The sequence below is a fragment of the Symphalangus syndactylus genome, chromosome 13, assembly GCF_028878055.3.
Source record: "Symphalangus syndactylus isolate Jambi chromosome 13, NHGRI_mSymSyn1-v2.1_pri, whole genome shotgun sequence".
Lineage (NCBI taxonomy): Eukaryota > Metazoa > Chordata > Mammalia > Primates > Hylobatidae > Symphalangus > Symphalangus syndactylus.
Genome location: NC_072435.2, coordinates 110,737,647 through 110,763,500, shown reverse-complemented (window position 1 = coordinate 110,763,500; position 25,854 = coordinate 110,737,647). Strand labels below are relative to the sequence as shown.

The following is a 25,854-nucleotide window of genomic DNA, read 5'->3' as shown; positions in this document are numbered from 1 at the left end:
TGGACTGTGCTTTCTCTCTGCAGTTTGCTGCCCTGGGCCTCTGGTTTGAAGTCAGCCGCCCAATGGCCTCGACACCGTCACCTCGCCTCCAGCCACGGGCCATGCTCCATACGCCACCGACACTTTGGCCAGCGGGAGGGGAGAGATGGCTTAATCATTGCAGGTCAACACCCAGCCTGGATCTGCCTGATGGACAACAGTATTGATAGTCTAGCTGACCCTTGTTCGACAAGCTGACATTCCCCATATTTCACAGGCCGACGCTGGACGTGCATCAAAGAGACTGTCAGGTCACCAAACAGCTAGTTAAAGCAATGAAGAGTCAGGAAGGCTAAATGGCCCCTTTCTTCCTCGGGAGCCTAAGGTCCCTTGTAGGAAGCTGCATGTTTCCTTCTTCCCTGGAAGTGCAGTTCAAGATCGAGAGGATATTGGGGAACGTCCCAGCAAGCCCTCGGATCAGAAAAAAGATGAAGGTAAGTTCCAGACACTGGGTTCCTATCCCGCTCTTGACCCAGCCCCACCTCCACCATTATTTCCATTTTTGGGAGTTCAATATGAGTGTGCAAACTAGAGTCTCCAAAGCTCATTCTTCTGGGAGGAGTGTTTGAATAGAGACCACCTGGATTCTGGTGGCATTGATCATTACCAGGTCTACATGACTGAGGAGTGAGATTGAAGGTGTTCACAGGGCCCATTCACCCTGGCCACCTTGGCAGTAGAAAGAGTAACAAATTTGTAATCAGATGCCCTGGGCATGAACCCAAGCTCTGTCACATGCTAGCTGGACGGCCTTGGCTTAGTTCCTTAGCCACTCAGCCTTGGTTTCATCATCTCTAAAAGGCAGATGAGAGTAAGGTCAATATTGGAGAATTGTTGCAAAGATTAAACCAGTGATTCTTAACCCCGGCCCTACATGGAAATCATTTGAAGTGTTCTGGAACACAGCTTTGTCCAGGCTCCCTAAGGCCAGTGGATTCAGAATCTCTGGGGCTGGGTCTTGGGTGTCTTCTGTCTTTAAAAAAATCTCTTTGGATGAGTCTGACATGCAGACAGGGCTAAAAATCACCAGATTGAATGATATAAAATGATTGCTGAGCTCACACCAGGACTGGCACATAGTAGGGGCTTTGTGAAGACTAATCTTCTTGCCCCTGGCACCTGCTGTCTCTAAACTTCACTTGGACTTGCCTTAAGGGAAGTACATGAGAGTTGACATTAAGCAGCTGTCCCTGAACATTGCTTTTATCTTGAGTACCTCTACTTCTCAGTTATGAATAGGATCCAGTTTCTCTTTCTTCCCTGAAGACTGTTCCACCCAGGTCTTTTCTATAATTCTGTGTCATCATCTCTCAGGACCTTTGTTGACATATCCCCAAGAAGCTACTGGCATTGAGTCTGATATATGGCATCAATTGCCTCCAATTCGTAGTTCAGATGTCACAATGTCACTACAGCCCTGCTGAGGGAACCTGAATCACACTTCCGTGTAATAGGTGGCTAACTTGAGAAAAATCTATATTGGACCAGAATGGAAAACATGGCAGTGACATATCTGCAAACAAGTGTCACATAGAGAGTTCACCACCGAGAAAGGTGTTGACTTCATATTTTATGTATCTCAACTCAGAGAATTTTTAAAAGAGTGAAAATGAAAATATATTGAGGTGCTAGTACAATGATATTATAGCGATTTATCCATGGCCTTCTCTGTAGACTTGGGTGGGACATTTTGCCTCTCTGTACCTCAGTTTCTTCATCTGTAAAATGGACATATTGATGATATCTCCCACGTAGTGTTGTTTGAGGACCAAATGATATACTGCACATGAAGTACTTAAAATAAGGTCTGCCACCATATACACCATGGAATACTAAGCAGCCATGAAAAAGAATGAGTTCATATCCTTTGCGGGGACATGGATGAAGCTGGAAACCATCATCCTCAGCAAACTAACACAGGAACAGAAAACCAAACACTGCATATTCTCACTCATAAGGGGGAGTTGAACAATGAGAACATATGGACACAGGGAGGAGAACATCACACACTGGGACAGGTCGGGGGTAGGAGGCAAGGGGAAGGAGAGCATTAGGACAAATACCTAATGCATGCGGGGCTTAAAACATAGATGACGGGTTGATAGGTGCATCAAACCGCCATGGCACATGTATACCTATGTAACAAACATGCACGTTCTGCACATGTATCCCAGAATTTAAAGTAAAATTAAAAAAAAATAAGGCCTGCTACATATTTAGATCTCCATAAAGGAAGAGATGATTATTGCTATTATTCAACACATTTCTATTGGATGCCTCCTATAGGCCAGTCAATATGGAGAACTAAGAGGTACAAAGAGGAAAAAGATAGAGACCCCAGATTTGCCAACTTTATGTTCTTGTTGAGGAGAGAGATGCATAGAGAGAGAATACTATTACAGATCAGCCAATATTTACTATGGGCCTCCTGTCTGCTCGTACTGGCCTAAGATCTTGAGACACATCAGTGAACAAAACAGACACATTTCCTTGCCCTTCAGGTGGTTATATTCTATCAGGGAGGGATTCCTTAAGGAAATTCATTAATGACTCATTAATTATTTCCTTAATGAATCCTTAAGGAGACTAATTAACGGAAAATAAATAGATAAAACATATGTTAGAAGGGGAGCCCAGGTGGTTATATTTTAGCAGGGAGACAGAGATTCTCTAAGAAAAATAAGGGCCGTGCGCGGTGGCTCACGTCTGTAATCCCAGCACTTTGGGAGGCCGAGGCAGGTGGATCACGAGGTCAGGAGATCGAGACCATCCTGGCTAACACGGTGAAACCCTATCTCTACTAAAAATACAAAAAATTAGCTGGGCGTGGTAGTGGGCGCCTGTAGTTCCAGCTGCTCAGGAGGCTGAGGCAGGAGAATGGCATGAACCCAGGAGGCGGAGGTTGCAGTGAGCCGAGATTGCGCCACTGCACTCCAGCCTGGGCGACAGAGCAAGACTCTATCTCAAAAAAAAGAAGGAAAAAAAATATATGTTAGAAGGTGATAAGGGCTCTGGGAAAAGAATGGTGGGAAAGTTTAAAGGATTCTCTGGCATCAAAAGAAAGGGCACTGTTTGTTCCTGAGAGAAGAAATCAGCATCCCACCCAAGTCTACAGAGAATGCCATGCATATAGGGCCTGGATGAATCGCTATAATATCATTGTGCTAGGACCTCAATAAGTTTCATTTTCACTCTATGCATTTAAGATGGCGTCATGTCCTGCACTGCAGAAATCAAAGGTTGGTTGTTGCTGGCTGCCAAGCTCATTCTCAGACTTCTTGACTCCAGGATGGGTCAGGAATCATTCATTCTGTTGAATAGATGGAAAAGCTGAGAAAACGGGCAAACCGTGATTTCGTCCAAGATTTCCTGGGAATTTTTAAATGGATTTAGAAACATAAAATCGATTAAGAACCCGAGTTTTAGATTTGAAACAGGTCTGGGTTAGAGCCCCTGCTCCATCACTTACTTTAGGAAAATCATTTCCCCTGTGTGAGTCTCAGCTTCTTCATCTGTAAAATGGAAATAACAGTATCCGATGGTTAGTGTGAGGACCCAGTGAGCTCATGTTTGTAAGGCATTCAGCACAGCGTCCTGAATATGGTAACACTCCAGAAATCACAGTTGAATTTATTTTTCAGACTCATTGATGATTTCAAACTTCGACAAATGTATGTGTTTGTTAGAATGTGTATATGTGTGCGTATATATACATACAACTTCATCCAAAAGTGTATATTTATATGCATGTGTAAATGTGTATTGCATAATATGCATATGTGTATGTGTGTTGTATACATATATGTGTATGTGCACATGCATGTACATGCCGAGTTTCATCCAAAGGTGATTATGACAACGTATGCATGTGTGTATATGCACCTTGCATGCATATGTACATACGTATTTTATATGTATATGTTTATACATATGTATATCTATGTGCATATGAATGGAGTAGGTATGCATATATGCTCATGCAAAGGTAATTTTTAATATATGCAAATTATGTGCATATATTAATATGAAATTCAAAAAACACTTTATCTCAAGAACCTTGAGATAAAATGGGTTAAAGTGTTTGATTTTTGCAGCTCTGTAAGGTTACATTCGGCTTCCAGTCCTTTTTTCTCTCCCCTACTCTCTCACCCTCTTTTCCTGCCTCCTGATGAAAAATATGCGCCGGCTTAATAGAATTACTCTCAGAACCATCAATGCAAACACTGTTTCAGGACAATCTCATTCGAACAAATGTATTTTTATTTGAACAGTGTTACTTGAAAAATTAAATCGCTGTATCTGTTCCCTTCTCCTTCCCTCCCCCCAGCCATCCATACGGCCCTCACAATGGGGAGGAGAGGCGAGCAGAGTAGAGCTGAACTGTTTTTAAATGAATTTGATCTGATTTAATGATTCCTCTCTGCATTAATTAACAGTGAAACCAGCCAATATGTTGTGTCATTCATAGATGTATCCACCGGCATCCGTTTTATTTTTGGAGTTGACTGAATGTATCACTCTTCAGACTTATTGTCTTTGAAAAGTTCAGAGCTAGATTAGAGGAGGTCTGGTGGAGACATGGGGACTGCACCTGTCCACATGAGTGCAGGTGTGTGGGGGTTTGGGAGCATCTGTGGTCCAGTGAAATAGGGGCAGCTACCCAGAGGTTGGTACCAAAGAGATCTAGGTTCGAATCTCAACTCAAGTGCCCAATAACCATTTGATTTGGGGCAAGTCTTGCCACTGCTTTCTGCCTCATTTTCTCCCTCTGTGGGTTGGGGCTAATAATTGTGACCACTTCCTAGGGAGTTCGTGAGGGTAGAATGACTACAGGTGCCTGCAGGGCATTGGAGATCAAAGATGGCATCATCTCCTGGATTGCAGAAATCAAAGGTTGTTTTCCAAAGCAGCAAGAAAGCACTAGCAAATCAGGGATAAACTTCCCCAGGCCAGCCTATTCAGGAGGCTTTGGACCTTGATTGTATTATGGAGACAGGGCCAGCTTCATAGCCTGCAACCTGTGCAGTCACCCAGAGCCTGCACACCGAGGGGCTTCTCCTCCTTTGGTCTGATGCTCTCCTGTCACCACCCTAAAATACTTAGTAATTGTATCTTTTTGTCGCATGTGAAGTCTGACGGGACAATGAGCAGAGGAGATGTGTCATCGGCATTTCCTCCACCATTTCGTGTCCTGCATCTGCATTTAACATGTGCAATACCTGAACCGAGTTTTCTAGAACAAGGGACCCACATTTTCATTTGGCACCAGGTCCTGCCAATGATGCAGCTGGTCCTGTACAAAGAGACTGTCCTTGAGTGATCATCTGTTTTAAAAAAGCAGTGCTAATGTTTTTTTTTTTTTTTTAATGATTCTAAAGAAGGTGGAACAATTGTTGAGCACCAGCTCTGTATTGAATATCACACTTGGTATCACATGTCTCATACATTTATGACTTGAAAATTTTCTAAAATAGGTATTTTGTTTTCATTTTTTATAGATGAGGGGAACAGAGGTTTGAAAGAATTAAGTAATGTGTTTAGGATCCCATAGCTTTAAGAAAAGATGACTCCAGATGAAACCTTGTCTATCCATGAAACACGGACTCAGCTTTCTCCTGCCTTTTTCTTTTTGTTTTTTATTCCTTCTCTCCAGTCCTATTTCCTCTTTCCTCATTCCCTCCCTCTCTCTTCCCCTTCCTTCATACATAGAGGTCTTCAGTGAGTGCTGGTTGATCTAAAGGGAAGTGAAATGAACTCACTGTCATTTTAATGATTGATCAGTTAGTATTTGAAGCCCCTCTTCAGCAGGCATCTACACTTGCCGGAGTTGGGGTCTAAGCTAAGCTCAGACACCATATGCCAATCAAGAATTATGAAAAAACCATGCTTGATGAGTGGGAAACTGCCGAATTTAATGTCACATATTCCCTAACCATTCAAGCCATCAAAGAAAGCATATGGTTGTGTTGAATGAAAGTTTCATTCTTTCTGATTTCAAATGAGGCATCGCTGTCACTTAGCGTCTTTTAAAACATAAATTGAAATGATTTTCCTGAAAGTGTACACAGAAAAATAACAGGTTTGCTGTTTAATCTTTTCGATCCCTAGGACAATGCCACCTCTCCATATACATTTTATTGAAACCAAAACACCCTACAAATCACTTAAAGCAATAACAGCTCTGTTTTCCCATAGAAAGGTTTGGTCAGAACAATCTTCAGGAGACTGTACTCAGAAGAGACAAAAGAACAGATCCAGGTACAGAATTTGAAGTTATGAAGTCTAGTAGTAACCTGTATTTAGCACCTACTAAGATGACAGGCACTTTGAAGATTTTACCTCACGGACAGGCCCAGTGGCTCAAGACTGTAATCCCACCCTGTGGGAGGCCAAGGCAGGCAGATCAGTTAAGCTCAGGAGTTCAAGAACCAGCATGACCAACATGGCAAAACACACAAAATACAAAAATTAGCCGGGTGTGGTGGTGCACACCTGTAACCATAGCTACTCAGGAGGCTGAGGCAGGAGAATCACTTGAACCCGGGAGGCAGACGTTGCCACTGCACTCCAGCCTGGGCTACAGAGCAAGACACTGTCAAAAAAAAAAAAAAAAAAAAGAAAAGAAAAGAAAAAAAAGAAAAGAAAAAAAAGACTTTATCTCACTTAGTTCCAACAAGAGTCATAGGTAAATACTGTTAATACACTCGTTTAATTGATAAGGGGGTAGAAAATCAGAGTCAATTATCTGCCCATACAGCTAGAAAAGGGAGACACGAAACTGCACAGCCAGATATCTTGAACCCCAGAACCAAGATTCTTAACCAGGACTCACTCTGAATTTACTCTTTGAAGGAAGCAAAGGATGGCTGTCTCGGAGGAAGAGGTAAATGATGGCATTCTCATTCCTCTGGGGGTTGACCTTTTCTAACCAGCTAATTAATTATTTTAATGGCAGGAGCAATTCTTATTCACTAAAATATCTGCTCTGGTCTGATGTGTTTCTTGATCTGTTTCCTCTCCCCTCCATTGCTGTCTGTGCCAACCCACTCTGCTGCTGCCCCCATTGACCAGAAGAGTTGGGCAAATATGCCCCCTTCAGTGTATCTTTTGGCAACTTCTGAGTATGACAAGAATCAAGTCGTGGGAAGGGATATTGGAGGACTGTAGGGGCAGAGCAATAGCAGGAGGCCAAGGAAGACAGCGCTGAAGGTGAACACTTCCCGGGGTGTGAAATCTAAAGATGTCCCTTGTAAGTAGAGGTCATCTATGGACGCAAGCCATCCGTATGGCAGGGAAGGATCTGCTATGAGCCATGTATCTTCTTGGAGGGCCTGGAGGAAATCTAAGAAATTACAGGTCCTGGAGGTGGAGGCCATGGGTAGGTGAGTCCTGGTCGTCTTCTTCAGTTGCTAGGAGTTGGTAGTGCCTGATGAGAAGCTGGTTAAAAGTCTGGTTAGATAAGGAGGAGATTCGTTGTTCCATGAACTTTATTAGGCAGGGGAGGAGGGTACAAAAGGCTGCTATTCCTAGGAGGGGTCCGAGAAATGGTAGGACCCAAGCTAAAAGAGGCATTTTTAGAGTGTCCCAAAGTGAGAAGCCTGTATTCGTTTCGAGGAGTTTTTGTCTTATGTCATTAAGATTTTTTATGTTAGTCTCGACAACCTGGGACTCGTTAATAAAGTAACAACAGCTTTCTTGGAGGAAAATGCATGTGCCTCCTTTTTCAGCTGTCAGGAGGTCTAGGGCTCTGCGGTTTTGGAGGACTACTCCGGCTAAAGAGGTGATTTGTCGTTGCAGGGCAGCTAGTGACTGCGCAGTTTGTTCAATAGTGGATTCTAGGTGTATCTTTAATTCATTAACCTGCGAGACTCCGTATCCGAGGGAGGTGGCCCCTAGAGCGGAGCCTAGAAGGGAGGTTGCAAGGGAGAGGCCAAGGATGGCAGGTATAAAGACAGCCCGTCTTCTTCTTGGGGCCTGACTTATGGGAGGGTGGTTAAGGTTGAAGGCGGTGGTCCCTTCAGAAAGGGAGAGGAGGGTAAGTTGTGGCAGGAGTGTGACGGGGAAGCAGGTGGTATTGATGGAGGAATTGATTGTTTTGTAAAGAGTGTGGTTAAACCAGAAGAAGTATCCATTGGGGGTGGAAGAAGAGTTAGGGTAGGAGGTGGAGGTATTGCAGAAGGAAAAGGATTCAGGGGAGTCTGTGTAGCAGGTAATGGCCTGGGACGTTTTGAAGAGGGGAACACCGGATATTAAGGGGGTGTTGGGGGGTGGTGAATGATCAGAAGTGTTGGTAGTGTTTGGGAGGGTGACAGGAACAGCAATAAGTGGCGGTTTATTGAGGCTGGCACATAGGAAGCAGTTGGAGGGAGAGATATTAGAGGTGTTTACCAGTTGGATTCCTTCCTGTAGAAGTAAGAGCCAGGATTGCTGTACTGAGATGGAAACAGAGGAGGAGTCTAGCTGCTGAAGGAGGTCTTCAGCGGCTTGAGAGATGTCACTGGAGACGCCGGGAAGTGTGAGGAAAGGAAGGGGGGCACTGGGGCATGATCAGGAACTTATGAGAGCATGTTAGGGGCGGGGTGGTCTTTGGCTGCATGGGGTGGCCCCCTACTTGGACTATAGGAGGGCCAGAGGTGGAGACAGCGCCTTAATACTCCTGCAGAACCAAGGAAGTAGGAGGGAAATGACGAGACGCCTACTCACCGCAAGAGGCACCCTGGGCTCCTGTGTGGTGATGGTGTGTGTCAGGAAGAGGTCCTAGGGCCCCGTCAGTCGTAGGCTGCCAACTTAATGATGAGATCGGCTTTAGGACAGGATCTGGCCCAGCTCCCCCGAGGGAGCTGGGGCAGTCAGTCGCCCAGTGGCTGGATTGTTGGCACTTGGGGCACGGTCTTTTGGGTGGCCTGGGATTAGGACACTCACGAGCCCAATGACCTTTGTTCCCACATTTAAAGCAGGGTCCAGGGGGTTGGCGGTGAGTGGTGGACATAGAGGCATGGCATCTGATAGGCTGGGCTGAGGCCTGGAAGGCCTGAGCCAACATTTGGTACTTATGCATCCTTGTCTGCTCGTCATGGTTGTGGTAGACTTTGTGAGGATCTCAGTCTGCGGGGTAAAGGGACCTCAGGCTGGGCTGAGGCCTGGAAGGCCTGAGCCAACATCTGGCACTTATGCGTCCTTGTCTGCTCATCATGGTTGTGGTAGACTTTGTGAGGATCTCAGTCTGCAGGGTAAAGGGACCTCTGTCTAGCTGTTTTTAGTTTGGTCTGAATGTCTGGGAAGCTTTGTGTGAAGAAATGCTTTGGGGTCTATGTTGTTGGATTGTTGGGGTGCCTGTGTAAGGTGGGTGAGGAAGGCGGACGGGTTTTTAGGGGAAGTTGGAGGGGTCGGAGAGGAAGTTGGAGGGGTCAGAGAGGAGGTGGGGGCAGAAATTGTTGGCGGTGGCGGAGGGGCGAGGTTGGGGATGGTGATATGGCGGCGGTTCGTCAGCAGGGTTAAAATCGGAAGTAGGAAGGGGAGAGGGTTGGGAAAGGCTTTTGGAGTGGAGGCCAGCCATGACACTTGTTGTGGTTAGGGTTAACAGGGACAGAAAGAGGTGAGGCTTATTGTCTAATAGGAGAAGTTAGGAACATGGGGGATCTCTGCCCAATCTCCCGTGTGCACAATCATTGTAAGGGCCCTGGGGAACTTCAGGTTCTAGGGTCCCATAAGGGGCCATTCATTTTGGTTGTCTAAGGGGTAGGTCAGCCAATCTTGCATGCAGAATTTGATTAAGCGTTTAGGTTTGAGGTCAGCGGCAAGGCCTAGGGTAGCCAAATTGTCTAGAAGGCATTTTAGGGGGGAGTCGGCCGGCAGGGATGCGGAGCCTCCCATGGACGGAGAGGCAGTGAGGGCTAAGAGGGCGTCCCCTAGTTAGCCGAACACTGTAATCAGGTTCAGGGCCTTCGGTTGGTCGTCACCAAGGTGAAGGGACTGAAGGGCCAACAGCATGGCCGAGGGACCGGGAGCCACTTGGTACCAAGATTTTTGTCACCAACAGTATGGCACAGAGGCTCAGGCCGGAAGAGCGAGGAGGAGAGGGAGAAAACTCCATTCCCTGCGGGTCGAGGAGGGGAAGCAGGAGTCTGTCGCCACAGTATAGGACTAGGCAGCAGACTACGGAAGGGGACTTACCAAACAGGAGCCGGTGGTGGATGTGCTGTTCAGCAGACGGGAAATTGGGGCAAAGGCCGGCCAGGGCCTGGTCTGAGTCTGAGGGGGACTGGGGTCCCACCGGAGGTGGGGAGTCCCAATCCGAGTCACGGCACCAATGAAAGAGTGATGCTCAGACTTACTTAAGACCACGGCACACCGGCTGGGCCAAGAGATCTTTACTGGAGGCAGCAGGCTAGGCAGGGCAGGAGAGAGAGAGAGAGCGGTGGGGGGTTTGCTTCTTTTATGCCCAGGAGGGCTGCGTGGATATTTGTGATTGGTTGGGGTGGGGCTTAGAGCGAGGCGGGAAAAACACCTCTCTCTGATTGGTTTTTCCTTTGGTGGGTTTGCATTGAGGAAGAAGAACCCGGAACCAGCGCCATTAGGGTGCTCTAGTTACCTAACAAATTATCTGCCCATACAGCTAGAAAAGGGAGACACGAAACTGCACAGCCAGATATCTTGAACCCCAGAACCAAGATTCTTAACCAGGACTCACTCTGAATTTACTCTTTGAAGGAAGCAAAGGATGGCTGTCTCAGAGGAAGAGGTAAATGATGGCATTCTCATTCCTCTGGGGGTTGACCTTTTCTAACCAGCTAATTATTTTAATGACAGGAGCAATTCTTATTCACTAAAATATCTGCTCTGGTCTGATGTGTTTCTTGATCTGTTTCCTCTCCCCTCCATTGCTGTCTGTGCCAACCCACTCTGCTGCTGCCCCCATTGACCAGAAGTGTTGGGCAAATATGCCCCCTTCAGTGTATCTTTTGGCAACTTCTGAGTATGACAAGAATCAAGTTGATTTGGAGCCCAACAGACTTGGATTGGAATTTTAGCGCTCTTCTTACTAATGCTGAGCTCTTGAGCAATTTATATCATGTCTCGGCACCTCAATTTTCTCATTTGCAAACAGGGATGACATAGTTGTAGTGGATACTGTAATATGCTACCCAGCTCTCCCTTTGGGAGTGAGGGACCTATTCTCTGACATCCTAGGGGTGCTGCCACCTGCTACTCCTCTGCTGTCAGTCTTCTTTGGGAATTGCCATAGCCACAAAGAAAGCTACCTCATCCAAGCATCCCCCATCTTCCCAGGACAACTGCATCCCTTACCATAACTGAGGGAAACTCTGAAGTTTATCTGGCTTTAGAGCACCTGATTGATGAAGATGAGTTCATCATCACTTTAAGACATTATCCCACATAATCCTCCCAATAATCTATGACATTGTGAAGAAAACAGATGTTCAAAGAAGCTAGGCAAGGGAAATTACACAGCTATTTGCCATTACTTTTAATGGCAAAAACCACAATTACTTTTGCACCAACCTGATAAAAAATAACAGTGCTGGGATTCAACCCCAGGTTGGCTGGCTACAGAGCACCTCTCTTAACCATTAAGCTGACTCTCTTTGTGTGCCAATTCTTTAAGCATCATACATTCATTCCACACATTTCCTGAGCACTTTTTTTTTTAGCAATGGCATCTCACTCTGTCACCTAAGCTGGGGTGCAGTGGGGTGATCATAGCTCACTGCAGCCTTGAACTCCTGGGCTCAAGCAACACCCCCATCTCAGCCTCCTTCCTGGGTAGCTGGGCACAAGCCACCTCTCTCATCTCTTCATTTTTTATTTTTAGCCAAATAGAAGTCTGTCAGATCATAAACCTGCAGAAGAAGCCCTTTTGGAAAAACACTAAGAGGTATATGGGGCAGGGATCATGTTTTTGTTTTTTTTTTTGTTTTTTTTTTCTGAGACGGAATCTTGCTCTGTCGCCCAGGCTGGAGTGCAGTGGCGCAATCTTGGCTCACTGCAAGCTCCACCTCCCAGGTTCACACCATTCTCCTGCCTCAGCCTCCTGAGTAGCTGGGATTACAGATGCCTGCCACCATACCCAGCTAATTTTTTGTATTTTTAGTAGAGACAGGGTTTCACCGTGTTAGCCAGGATGGTCTCGATCTCCTGACTTCGTGATCCACCTGCCTTGGCCTCCCAAAGTGCTGGGATTACAGGCATGAGCCACCACGCCTGGCCTGGGACCATGTTTTATACTCACTCCGTAATAATAAAAATTAGAGCAAACACTTAAGTTGTGTTTAACATTTCCTAGACACCATTGCAAGTCCTTGGCCTATCAATGTATGACTCACAAATTTCTTAACTGCCAGCAGGTGAAGAAAGCTCACACAGCTTGTGAGTGTCAGAGCTGGGATCTAAACCCAGGTGCAGGTGGGATCCATGGCCCCTGCTTTTGAGGACTAGGCTTTAGTCCAGGGCTTACAAACTACAACCTATAGGCAATATCTCACCGTTGCCTGCTTTTTATATAAAGTTTTATTAGAACACAACCATGCCTGATTATGTATCTATTGTCTATGGCTGCTTTGGGGCTACACTGGCAGAGTTGAGTATCTGCAACAGAGATCTTACGGACCACAGAGCCCAAAAGATTGATCTGCTGACCCATTACTGAACACGCTTGGCACCCCTGCTCTGCAGCCTCTCTCTCTTAGGGCTTCACATGCAGGTCTCTCAGACTTCACAGCGTAACTTAACAAGGTAGATATTATTATTTCATTAAGAAACAGAGACCAAAGGGAAATTAAATAGTGGGTCCAAATTTAGCAGCCAAGGAAACGGCAAAGCAAGGACTTATTCACAAGCCAGCTAATTCCAAAATGCATGCCGGTAACCCCTGGGCTTTACCAGTGTGCAAAGAAACACGTGGACAGCTGAGCAGTTAGTTCTCCGAGGGGTGAAGTCTTGTCAGTCTGCAAGGCTGGTGTTATTGAAACGGTGAAATAAGCCTCCATGCCCCCCTCATACTTCCCCACTGGGCCCAGTGGCCACTTAATACAAACCGCCCCTTCCCTCCTGCAGCAGGTTCCCCCATCTCTCACAGTTAGAGTGTCGCCGGGACGGAGAAAGCCATTTATCTTCATGGGAAGTGATCGCTCCCAGCAGGGCGCTGCCTCCCCAGCCACTGAACCAACAGGACCCTGACAGGCATGATGCATTCTCCATGGGTCACCATCACTGTCCAGGGCTGGGCTCCTGTGTAGGAAGTTCTGGAATCCAGAGGAGTGGAGATGAGGTGAGACACCAGGCAGCTATTTGTAAATGAGCAGCACAAGGGCTGACTCTGTATAGGCACCTGGAGAGGGCAATAGGATGGAGAGAGAGCAGCCTGACAAAGTGGAGTCTTTCTAATAACAATAACGATAACAACAAAACCATAATAATCAACAACAATAACAACAGCAAACTCAGAGCCCTTATTGTGAGCCAGGCTCAGGTCTCAGCGTTGTGCATATGTTAGTGCTTACAGTGTATAACAATCTATGAAGTAGAATGATTATTCTCCCCATTTTACAGAGATGCAGTTCAGTAGTTTGTCCAAGGTCACAGAGATAGTTGCTTACTACCTTCGGCAAATCAGAACACCAACCCAGGCAGTCTGTCCCTGAACTGCCACCCTTGCCGCCTCTTCCAAGGCTCCTGTTGAGAATGCAAAGTACAATAGGTAGAATTCTGCATGCCCTAACTTCACATCACAACTGCATTTCTTCTCTGTCATTTCTGGAAGGGCTCTACTGCTTGCAAAAATTTGACCAGAAGATCAAGCACAGAACAAAGGTTATTATGTGTGTTGGTTTAATCATTTATTCTGCGAATATTTATTCAGCACCTACAATGTGCCAAGCACCATGCTACATTTAGTGGAGCAATACGAGGGGGAAAACAAGCAAGTTTAAGGTTTAAAAGGCTTAAAATCTATGGTGCAAACAGACATCAAACCAATGCTCAAGGTATGGTTGTAAATTTGCAAGAGGGAAAGGATGCAGTACTCCAGGCACATGCAATAGCAGGAGCCCAGAAAGGTTCTTGCAGAAGGGAGACTGGCACCGAGATCTGAAAACGGTGTAGGAGTCAACTTGGGAAGGGAAAAGCAACCCAGGCAGAAGGAACAGCATGGACAAAGGCCTGGTGTCTGAGGCCTGGTGCAGCATTCAAGGAATTGGAAGGCACTCAGTGCAGCTGGAGTACTGAGAGTGCAGAAGCCCAAAGCACACTTTGAGGGAAGAGGGGTAGGTAGGACCCCCAGGACTTTGTAGGTTCTGGGAAGCATCTCGGCCTTTGTCCTAAAAGCAATTGGGAGCCACTGGAGAGTTTCTTACGCTGGCTGTTCACAGACTCAGAATAGCAGATCCCATTGGCTTGGAAGAGAAAATTTGGTTTGGGTTTCACCATCCTGCAGTAGGCAGTCACCATCCACTGCCACACCCACCAAGGACATTCAGGGCAGGAATCTAGAGACGGGCCAAAGAAAGAAATAGGAGACAGGCAGTGAGGACAGGGTAAGGCCTGGGCCCTGGCAACAGTGAGAAGGAGAAAGGGAGATATAAGCAAAGAGAGCACTATGCACTCTGTCCCTGTCATTTCACCACAATGAGGCAGCAAAAAGAAAATCTGGGGACTCCCCTACTCCCTACTTTCTTGGCGAATGGTAATGTTTGACGATTTGTCTATTGGGATAAGTAATATATATTATCAATTAATAATAAGTGTTCTAGTTACTACTGCTATATAAGAAACCACTACAAGACTTAATGGCGGGGGGGTAGAGCCAAGATGGCCGAATAGGAACAGCTCCAGTATACAGCTCCCAGCCTGAGCGACACAGAAGATGGGTGATTTCTGCATCTCCGTTTAAGGTACCGGGTTCATCTCACTAGGGAGTGCCAAACAGTGGGTGCAGGACAGCCGGTGCAGCGCACTGTGCACGAGCCGAAGCAGGGCGAGGCATTGCCTCACTCGGGAAGCACAAGGGGTCAGGGAGTTCCCTTTCCTAGTCAAAGAAAGGGGTAACAGACGGCACCTGGAAAATCGGGTCAGTCCCACCCTAATACTGCACTTTTCCAATGGGCCTGGAAAACGGCACACCAGGAGATTGTGTCCCGCACCTGGCTCGGAGGGTCCTATGCCCACGGAGTCTCGCTGATTGCTAGCACAGCCATCTGAGATCAAACTGCAAGGCAGCAGCGAGGCTGGGGGAGGGGTGCTCGCCATTGCCCAGGCTTGCTTAGGTAAACAAAGCAGTCAGGAAGCTCGAACTGGGTGGAGCCCACCACAGCTCAGGGAGGCCTGCCTGCCTCTGTAGGCTCCACCTCTGGGGGCAGGGCACAGACAAAATTCAGCAGGAACCTCTGCAGACTTAAATGTCCCTGTCTGACTGACAGCTTTGAAGAGAGTAGTGGTTCTCCCAGCACACAGCTGGAGATCTGAGAAAAGACAGACTGCCTCCTAAAGTGGGTCCCTGACCCCCAAGCAGCCTAACTGGGAGGCACTCCCCAGTAGGGACAGACTGACACCTCACTCAGCCGGGTACTCCTCTGAGACAAAACTTCCAGAGGAACTATCAGACAGCTGAATTTGTGGTCTCACGAAAATCCGCTGTTCTGCAGCCACCACTACTGACACCCAGCCAAACAGGGTCTAGAGTGGACCTCTAGCAAACTCCAACAGACCTGCAGCTGAGGGTCCTGTCTGGTAGAAGGAAAACTAACAAACAGAAAGGACATCCACACCAAAAACCCATCTGTACATCACCATCATCAAAGATCAAAAGTAGATAAAACCACAAAGATGGGGAAAAAACAGAGCAGAAAAACTGGAAACTCTAAAAAGCAGAGAACCTCTCCTCCTTCAAAGGAACACAGTTTCTCACCAGCAACGGAACAAAGCTGGACGGAGAATGACTTTGACGAGTTGAGAGAAGAAGGCTTCAGACGATCAAACTACTCTAAGCTACAGGAGGAAATTCAAAACAATAGCAAAGAAGTTAAAAACTTTGAAAAAAAATTAGATGCAAGGATAACTAGAATAACCAATGAAGAGAAGGGCTTAAAGGAGCTGATGGAGCTGAAAGCCAAGTATCGAGAACTACGCAAAGATTGCAGAAGCCTCGGTAGCCGATGCGATCAACTGGAAGAAAGGGTATCAGTGATGGAAGATGAAATGAATGAAATGAAGCGAGAAGGGAAGTTTAGAGAAAAAAAGAATAAAAAGGAACGAACAAAGCCTCCAAGAAATTTGGGACTATGTGAAAAGATCAAACCTACGTCTGATTGGTGTACCTGAAAATGACGGGGAGAATGGAACCAAGTTGGAAAACACTCTGCAAGATATTATCCAGGAGAACTTCCCCAATCTAGCAAGACAGGCCAACATTCAGATTCAGGAAATACAGAGAACGCCACAAAGATACTCCTCAAGAAGAGCAACTCCAAGACACATAATTGTCAGATTCACCAAAGTTGAAATGAAGGAAAAAATGTTAAGGGCAGCCAGAGAGAAAGGTCGGGTTGCCCACAAAGGGAAGCCCATCAGACTAACAGCTGATCTCTCGGCAGAAACTCTACAAGCCAGAAGAGAGTGGGGGCCGATATTCAACATTCTTAAAGAAAAGAATTTTCAACCCAGAATTTCATATCCAGCCAAACTAAGCTTCATAAGTGAAGGAGAAATAAAATACTTTACAGACAAGCAAATGCTGAGTGATTTTGTCACCACCAGGCCTGCCCTAAAAGAGCTCCTGAAGGAAGCACTAAACATGGAAAGGAACAACCGGAACCAGCTCCTGCAAAAACATGCCAAATTGTAAAGACCATCAAGGCTAGGAAGAAACTGCATCAACTAACGAGCAAAATAACCAACTAACATCATAATGACAGGATCAAATTCACACATAACAATATTAACTTTAAATGTAAATGGGCTAAATCCTCCAATTAAAAGACACAGACTGGCAAACTGGATAAGGAGTCAAGACCCATCAGTGTGCTGTATTCAGGAAACACATCTCATGTGCAGAGACACACATAGACTCAAAATAAAAGGATGGAGGAAGATCTATCAAGCAAATGGAAAACAAAAAAAGGCAGGGGTTGCAATCCTAGTCTCTGATAAAATAGACTTTAAACCAACAAAGATCAAGAGACAAAGAAGGCCATTACATAATGGTAAAGGGATCAATTCAACAAGAAGAGCTAACTATCCTAAATATATATGCACCCAACACAGGAGCACCCAGATTCATAAAGCAAGTCCTGAGTGACTTACAAAGGGACTTAAACTCCCACACAATAATAATGGGAGATTTTAACACCCCACTGTCAACATTAGACAGATCAACGAGACAGAAAGTTAACAAGGATATCCAGGAATTGAACTCAGCTCTGCACAAAGTGGACCTAATAGACATCTACAGAACTCTCCACCCCAAATCAACAGAATATACATTTTTTTCAGCACCACACCACACCTATTGCAAAATTGACCACATAGTTGGAAGTAAAGCTCTCCTCAGCAAATGTAAAAGAACAGAAATTATAACAAACTGTCTCTCAGACCACAGTGCAATCAAACTAGAACTCAGGATTAAGAAACTCACTCAAAACTGCTCAACTACATGGAAACTGAACAACCTGCTCCTGAATGACTATTGGGTACATAATGAAATGAAGGCATAAATAAAGATGTTCTTTGAAACCAACGAGAACAAAGACATAACATACCAGAATCTCTGGGACACATTCAAAGCAGTGTGTAGAGGGAAATTTATAGCACTAAATGCCCACAAGAGAAAGCAGGAAAGATCCAAAATTGACACCCTAACATCACAATTAAAAGAACTAGAAAAGCAAGAGCAAACACATTCAAAAGCTAGCAGAAGGCTAGAAATAACTAAAAGCAGAGCAGAACTGAAGGAAATAGAGACACAAAAAACCCTTCAAAAAATTAATGAATCCAGGAGCTGGTTTTTTGAAAAGATCAACAAAATTGATAGACCGCTAGCAAGACTAATAAATAGGAAAAGAGAGAAGAATCAAATAGATGCAATAAAAAATTAAAAAGGGGATATCACCACCGATCCCACAGAAATACAATCTACCATCAGAGAATACTACAAATACCTCTATGCAAATAAACTAGAAAATCTAGAAGAAATGGATAAATTCCTCGACAAATACACCCTCCCAAGACTAAACCAGGAAGAAGTTGAATCTCTGAATAGACCAATAACAGGCTCTGAAATTGTGTCAATAATCAATAGCTTACCAACCAAAAAGAGTCCAGGACCTGATGGATTCACAGCCAAATTCTACCAGAGGTACAAGGAGGAACTGGTACCATTCCTTCTGAAACTATTCCAATCGATAGAAAAAGAGGGAATCCTCCCTAACACATTTTATGAGGCCAGCATCATCCTGATACCAAAGCCTGGCAGAGACATAACCAAAAAAGAGAATTTCAGACCAATATCCTTGATGAACATTGATGCAAAAATCCTCAATAAAATACTGGCAAACCGAATCCAGCAGCACATCAAAAAGCTTATACACCATGATCAAGTGGACTTCATCCCTGGGATGCAAGGCTGGTTCAACATATGCAAATCAATAAATGTAATCCAGCATATAAACAGAACCAAAGACAAAAACCACATGATTATCTCAATAGATGCAGAAAAGGCCTTTGACAAAATTCAACAACCCTTCATGCTAAAAAGTCTCAATAAATTAGGTATTGATGGGACATATCTCAAAATAATAACAGCTATCTATGACAAGCCCACAGCCAATATCATACTGAATGGGCAAAAACTGGAAGCATTCCCTTTGAAAACTGGCACAAGACAGGGATGCCCTCTCTCACCACTCCTATTCAACATAGTGCTGGAAGTTCTGGCCAGGGCAATCAAGCAGGAGAAGGAAATAAAGGGTATTCAATTAGGAAAAGAGGAAGTCAAATTGTCCCTGTTTGCAGATGACATGATTGTATATCTAGAAAACCCCATTGTCTCAGCCCAAAATCTCCTTAAGCTGATTAGCAACTTCAGCAAAGTCTCAGGATACAAAATCAATGTACAAAAATCACAAGCATTCTTGTACACCAATCATAGACAAACAGCCAAATCATGAGTGAACTCCCATTCACAATTGCTTCAAAGAGAATAAAATACCTAGGAATCCAACTTCACATCCAAGGGATGTGAAGGACCTCTTCAAGGAGAACTACAAACCACTGCTCAATGAAATAAAAGAGGATACAAACAAATAGAAGAACATTCCATGCTCATGAGTTGGAAGAATCAATATCGTGAAAATGGCCATACTGCCCAAGGTAATTTATAGATTCAATGCCATCCCCATCAAGCTACCAATGACTTTCTTCACAGAATTGGAAAAAACTACTTTAAAGTTCATATGGAACCAAAGAAGAGCCCGCATCGCAAAATCAATCCTAAGCCAAAAGAACAAAGCTGGAGGCATCATGCTACCTGACTTCAAACTATACTACAAGGCTACAGTAACCAAAACAGCATGGTACTGGTACCACAACAGAGACATAGATCAATGGAACAGAACAGAGCCCTCAGAAATGATGCCACATATCTACAACTATCTGATCTTTGACAAACCTGACAAAAACAAGAAATGGGGAAAGGATTCCCTATTTAATAAATGGTGCTGGGAAAACTGGCTAGCCATATGTAGAAAGCTGCAACTGGATCCCTTCCTTACACCGTATACAAAAATTAATTCAAGATGGATTAAAGACTTTAATGTTAGACCTAAAACTATTAAAATCCTACAAGAAAACCTAGGCAATACCATTCAGAACATAGGCGTGGGCAAGGACTTCATGTCTAAAACACCAAAAGCAATGGCAACAAAAGCCAAAATTGACAAATGGGATCTAATTAAACTAAAGAGCTTCTGCACAGCAAAAGAAACTACCATCAGAGTGAACAGACAACCTACAGAATGGGAGAAAAATTTTGCAACTTACTCATCTGACAAAGGGCTAATATCCAGAATCTACAATGAACTCAAACAAATTTACAAGAAAAAAACAACCCCATCAAAAAGTGGGCTAAGGACATGAACAGACACTTCTCAAAAGAAGACATTTATGCAGCCAAAAAAATATAAAAAAATGCTCATCATCACTGGCCATCAGAGAAATGCAAATCAAAACTACAGTGAGATACCATCTCACACCAGTTAGAATGGCCATCATTAAAAAGTCAGGAAACAACAGGTGCTGGAGAGGATGTGGAGAAATAGGAACACTTTTACACTGTTGGTGGGACTGTAAACTAGTTCAACCATTGTGGAAGTCAGTGTGGCGATTCCTCAGGGATCTAGAACTAGAAATACCATTTGACCCAGCCATCCCATTACTGGGTATATCCCCAAAGGACTATAAATCATGCTGCTATAAAGACACATGCACACGTATGTTTATTGCAGCACTATTCACAATAGCAAAGAGTTGGAACCAACCCAAATGTCCAACAACAATAGACTGGATTAAGAAAATGTGGCACATATACACCATGGAATACTATGCAGCAATAAAAAATGATGAGTTCACGTCCTTTGTAGGGACATGGATGAAGCTGGAAACCATCATTCTCAGTAAACTATCGCAAGGACAAAAAACCAAACACCGCATGTTCTCACTCATAGGTGGGAACTGAACAATGAGAACTCACGGACACAGGAAGGGGAACATCACACTCTGGGGACTGTTGCAGGGTGGTCAGGGGGGAAGGACAGCATTAGGAGATATACCTAATGCTAAATGATGAGTTAATGGGTGCAGCAAAACAACATGGCACATGGATACATATGTAACAAACCTGCACATTGTGCACATGTACCCTAAAACCTAAAGCATAAAAAAAAAAAAAAAGACTTAATGGCATAAGACAACCATTTTGTTTATGCTCACTCATTCTGTGGGTCAGGAATTTGGATGGGGCACAATGGGAACAGCTTGTCTCTGCCCCACAATGTCTGGGGCCTCAGCTGGAAGATTTTACAGCTGGGGGTGATCCAATGGCTAGGGGCTGGAATCATCTGGAGGTGTCGTCACTCACATGTCAGGCACTTGATGCAGGCTGTTGGCTGTGACATCAACTGGGATGTTGGCCAGAACATCTACATGAGGCTGAAGCTTTTTCACGTGTTCTGTTAGTTTGTGCCTGTTGGGCTTCCTCACAGTATGGCAACTGGGCTCCAAGAATGAGTCATCTAAGAGAACAAGGAGGGAGTGCATGGCATTTTTATGAACTAGCCTCAGCAGTCACATAGCATCACTTCTTCTAGTATATTAGTCAAGGCAATCACAAAGGTCCCCCCAGGTTCAAGGAGACATAGTTCTCACAATCAATGGGAGGAGCATCAAGGTTACACTATGAGACAAACATACAGGTTGGGAGATGTTGACCATCTTTGGGAAATGCAAAGTGCCTAAAAATCATAGCTAACACTGAAGTATTGCGTTCTATGCACCAATAACTCTTCTAACCACATTATGTGAAACTATCCTATCAGGTGGGTACCATTATTATCTGCACTTTGCAGATCAGTAAACCGAGGCAAAGAGATGGTTCTTTTGTTTGGGATGGAGTGCAATGTGGAATAGTCCTTTAGTGGAGAAAGAAGAGGTTATCCTGTGGGGGCTGGATGGTGGAAATGGGGCTGACAGAAACAAATTGTTCTACAGCAATTTTTCCCAAAGTGTGGCCCCCAGACTGGCACCATCAGCATCGCCTGGGAAATTGTTAGAAATGCAGATTCTCAGGTCCAACCCCAGACCTGCTGAGTCAAGAACTCCAGGGTTGGGACAGGTACTCTGTGTTTTCATAAGCCCTCCAAGTGATTCTGATTCTGATGCATGTTCAAGTTTGAAAACCCCTGCTCTGTATGATACATGAATGGGCTTTTAGCTTCTGCAGGCAGATCGGAGATGGGAGGTAAGATCTCAAGGACAGATTGAAGTGGTAAGAAGAGAGAAGGGTCTGGAAAGAAGGAGATTTGAGTATATAAGTGGAGGCAAGAGAAAATAGAAAGACAGAGTTAGTGAGAAATTTCCTGGGGTGACATGTGATTGATAAATGTCCAGAAACAAGCATGCTGAATATTGAACTTGAAGTTGTCTCTTGTTTCAGGCTACAATGAGCCTGTAACAGTAAAATCCTATAAGTATAGTATTTACATATATATATTATATATATAATATATATATTATATATATTATATATATAATATATATATTATATATATTATATATATTATATATATTATTATATATATTATATTATTATATATAATAATATATATAATATATATATATAATATATATTATATATAATATATATAATATATATATTATATATATAATAATATAATATATATAATATATATATATAATATATATATATACACACACGTATATGTACACACACACACACACACACATTCTTCCTATTATACCCTTGTATAGTTCTATGTGCTTCCTGCAAAGCACCTGCTTAGATCCAAACCCTTTTATATTGTAAGTCACAGGCACCCAAATCAAACTAGACTAATTTTAAAAGATGCTTTATTGTTGCATGTGACAGCTAAATGTAGGGATGGTGCTACCCACAGACTTTGGAGATTTAAAGTACAGCTCTCCTTCCCTGCTCAAATCTTGGTTCTGCTGCCATCTTGTATGTTGACTCATTATTTTTTTTCTCCTGCAAAACGGTTCTTCTCCATGTGGCTGGAGGTAAATAAGGAATGTCTGCAAACAGATAGCTCCATACTAACATCCTTTCCATTTCCTTCCTCCCATACACACGTACAGGAAGGGTCTCCAATTGGCTCTGTCTGGGTCATGTGTTCACCTTTGAACCAGTCACAGCAGCCAGAATAAGGGACTGTGATTGGCCAGCATGGGTCACATGTCAACCATTGAGAACATGGATGCTGCTAGGTATTATCAACAGGCCCAGTTAACCACATGGTATGGAGAAGGAGAAATTTCCTCAAAGAAAGTGGAATATCTAGGCTCAAAAGTGGGGGGAGGATGTTGAACAACAAAAAAGAATGCACATCCATGTCAGCAGCTATCACGTATCTGTTTGAGTGATAATTTATTTATTTAACCTTTGTCTCTCCAACTTAAGATCCCGTGGGGAAAGGGACTATTATTGTGGACCATAGTGCTGTACCCCTAATGCTTAACTCAGTGCCTGGCACCAGTAGGTGCTCAATAAAACCCTCAGATATTGAAATAGGTTCTGGAGTATTTCGCCATGTGTCTTATAAAAGTTTGAGACTTTAACAAAAGGAATGTGAAGGAAAAGAGCTGGAGAAATTAGGAGCATCCTGTCTTGAGACATTTGCGGGAGAGAGAGGAGGGAGTTGCTTCCTGACGCTCTCCTTCTCATGGTCTCATTGATAAAGATGGAGCAGGGACTATTAGTCCCATTTTACAGGTAAGGAAACGGGCTCAGAGAAGCCCCTCAGCTGGTAAGTGGAAGAGTCATCATTGAAGCCTAGATTTTACTCCAAAAAATTAAAGCAAATTATGAACCTCCTAGAACAGAGTTAGAGCTCCCTGCCTCCCACAGCTGCCATGTAGACGCCTGAACCTTGCCTTCCCACCCCTGCCAGTTCCTCTCTCACTGAGCAAACTGCTAGCTTCACCATATAAGTTGGATTCCCTAGTGCTTCGGAGTGCAGGAGGAAGCAGTGATTGGGGAAATGCCATTAGAAATAAAAAGCACATTATTCTCCCATGTTCTTCCCCCTCCAAACCTATTTCCCAGTGGGCCTGCTGATGCTGAACCGAAGAGCCACACTGCAAGATAATGAATCGTAACAGCAGAGAGAGGAGGAAGTGACTCCAATCAGCACTCTCCATCCGGAAGGCATTCCGCCTTGAATTATGGCCTGGTGTAAGAAGGGGAAGGAATCAGCATTCCCATTTGACAGATGTGAACATTCAGAAAAACAGAGTGAGTTTCAGCAAGTGTAACTGGGTGGCTTTGAATCATCAAGGTCTGGTCCTTTAGCTGGGCTCCAGGGAAAGGGTGAAAAATTCACCCAGAAACCTCTTGGAGAAAGTAATACAATATTTGATATTAGCATTCTAGCTCATTCATATACTTTCCCCCAAGTCCATTATATACCTTTGAGGTAAGTTTTATTGTTGAGCCCATTTTACAGATAAAAAAACTGAAGCTCAGAGAAAATAAGTAACAAGCTAAGGTCTTGCACCCAGTGAGTGGTTTCTAATCCTATAGGTGCAATACCGTTGCTAATTCCACCAAGAAAATCCTCACCTGTTTGTGTAGGGCTCATGCCAATCCTAGCTTAACATGGTAGAAAAAGCATTGAGGGTCATCCTGAGGGCCTACTATGTACCAGCCACTATGCTAGGCCCTGAGGATACAACCCTGTGACCCATGGAGCTTACAGTTGAGTGGGAAAGACAGCTAGAAAATTATATATGTGATATCTGTTGACATGAATGTTTTATCTTTGTCATTGCTGCACATCTCTCCCCACTTTTTGAGCACAAATCACCCACTTTTGGGGGGAACTGTCTCTTCTCCATGTCCCTTACTCCATGAGTAATTCTACTCATTACATCTGGTTCCTGACACCCCTACCCCACTAAAGCCCAAGGGCTAGACATGTGACCTATATTGGCCAATAATAGTGTTTCATCCCTTTGGCATGCAGTGATTGATTGGGTCATGAATGGGCACATGATCCAGACAGAGCCAGTTGGAGTTCTTTCCTTGAAATTTACATCAAGAAACTGGGAGAGGAGAAATGGTAAGAATGCAGCTATAGGACTATCTGTAGACACATCTCCAACCCCAGCCACACACAGAAGACCCATTTTCAGAAGAAGAAAATGAGGTCTTATACAAGAGAGCAAGAAAAAAAGCCAAGATGTGGATGAAAGGGAGAGAAAAAGAGATGTATCAACTCCTGGAAATCCAAGCGTGAGTGTCCCAAGCAGGAGAACCAGAGCGGGGCTACAGCAACTATCATCAACTTAGCCTCAAAAGTCATAGACCATAACTTCTACCATATTCTATTTGTTAGCTGAGTACATAGTCAAGGAGAGAAGATTTCAGTGCCATTTTTTATGAGAAGTGTATCGAGGGATTTGCAGACATGTTTTATAACCACTCCATCTCCTGTTTCCCCTTACTCAGCCTGGGGCCATGTTCTTATATTCTTTCCAAGGCTAGAAGCCACAGCAACTGCAAGTTATTCTTGAATATCTTTTAGTAAGATGATACTGCCTAATTCTGAAGAGGAGAGAGGGAGAACAGGAACAGGAGACAAGGTCCCTATAACCTTTTCTAGCTATTTCCAAGGGAGGAAATGAAAAGAAGCTAGTAACCAGGCTTCCCATTAGTAAGAAACTTTACAACTCTCATTATCTTTCATACCCAAACAGCCTTGTGGATTGGACAAGGTAATATTGTCCACATGTCACAGAGAAGATACTGAGGCTCAGAAACAGAGAAGGGAATTGCTTGTGATTGGCAGATACTTGATGTAGTCTGGATTCTACATCTCAGCTCCCTAATTTTCTCGGGGTCCATCCTCTTATTTCTAACTCGTGCGTTTTGATCCTATGAATTATGCACGTCTCAGATCATATAGGAGAAGCTGGTCCCGCTAGTGAGGTTTACACCCATCTTAACTGCTCCATAAAACCTCATGAGACTTCCTTGAATCCAGAGAAGTTAAG

The 25,854-nt window shown here is 44.2% G+C and overlaps 1 long non-coding RNA gene across 1 annotated transcript in view; it reads right to left on the bottom strand.

Moving 5' to 3' along the window:
• Positions 1 to 25,854, bottom strand: part of LOC134732056 (uncharacterized) — a 71,956-nt gene that overhangs the window by 5,453 nt on the left and 40,649 nt on the right. The window contains exon 2 of the long non-coding RNA XR_010114967.1: positions 21,185 to 21,338. This is a non-coding gene — a long non-coding RNA (uncharacterized lncRNA). The remainder of the gene's footprint in view (positions 1 to 21,184; positions 21,339 to 25,854) is intronic.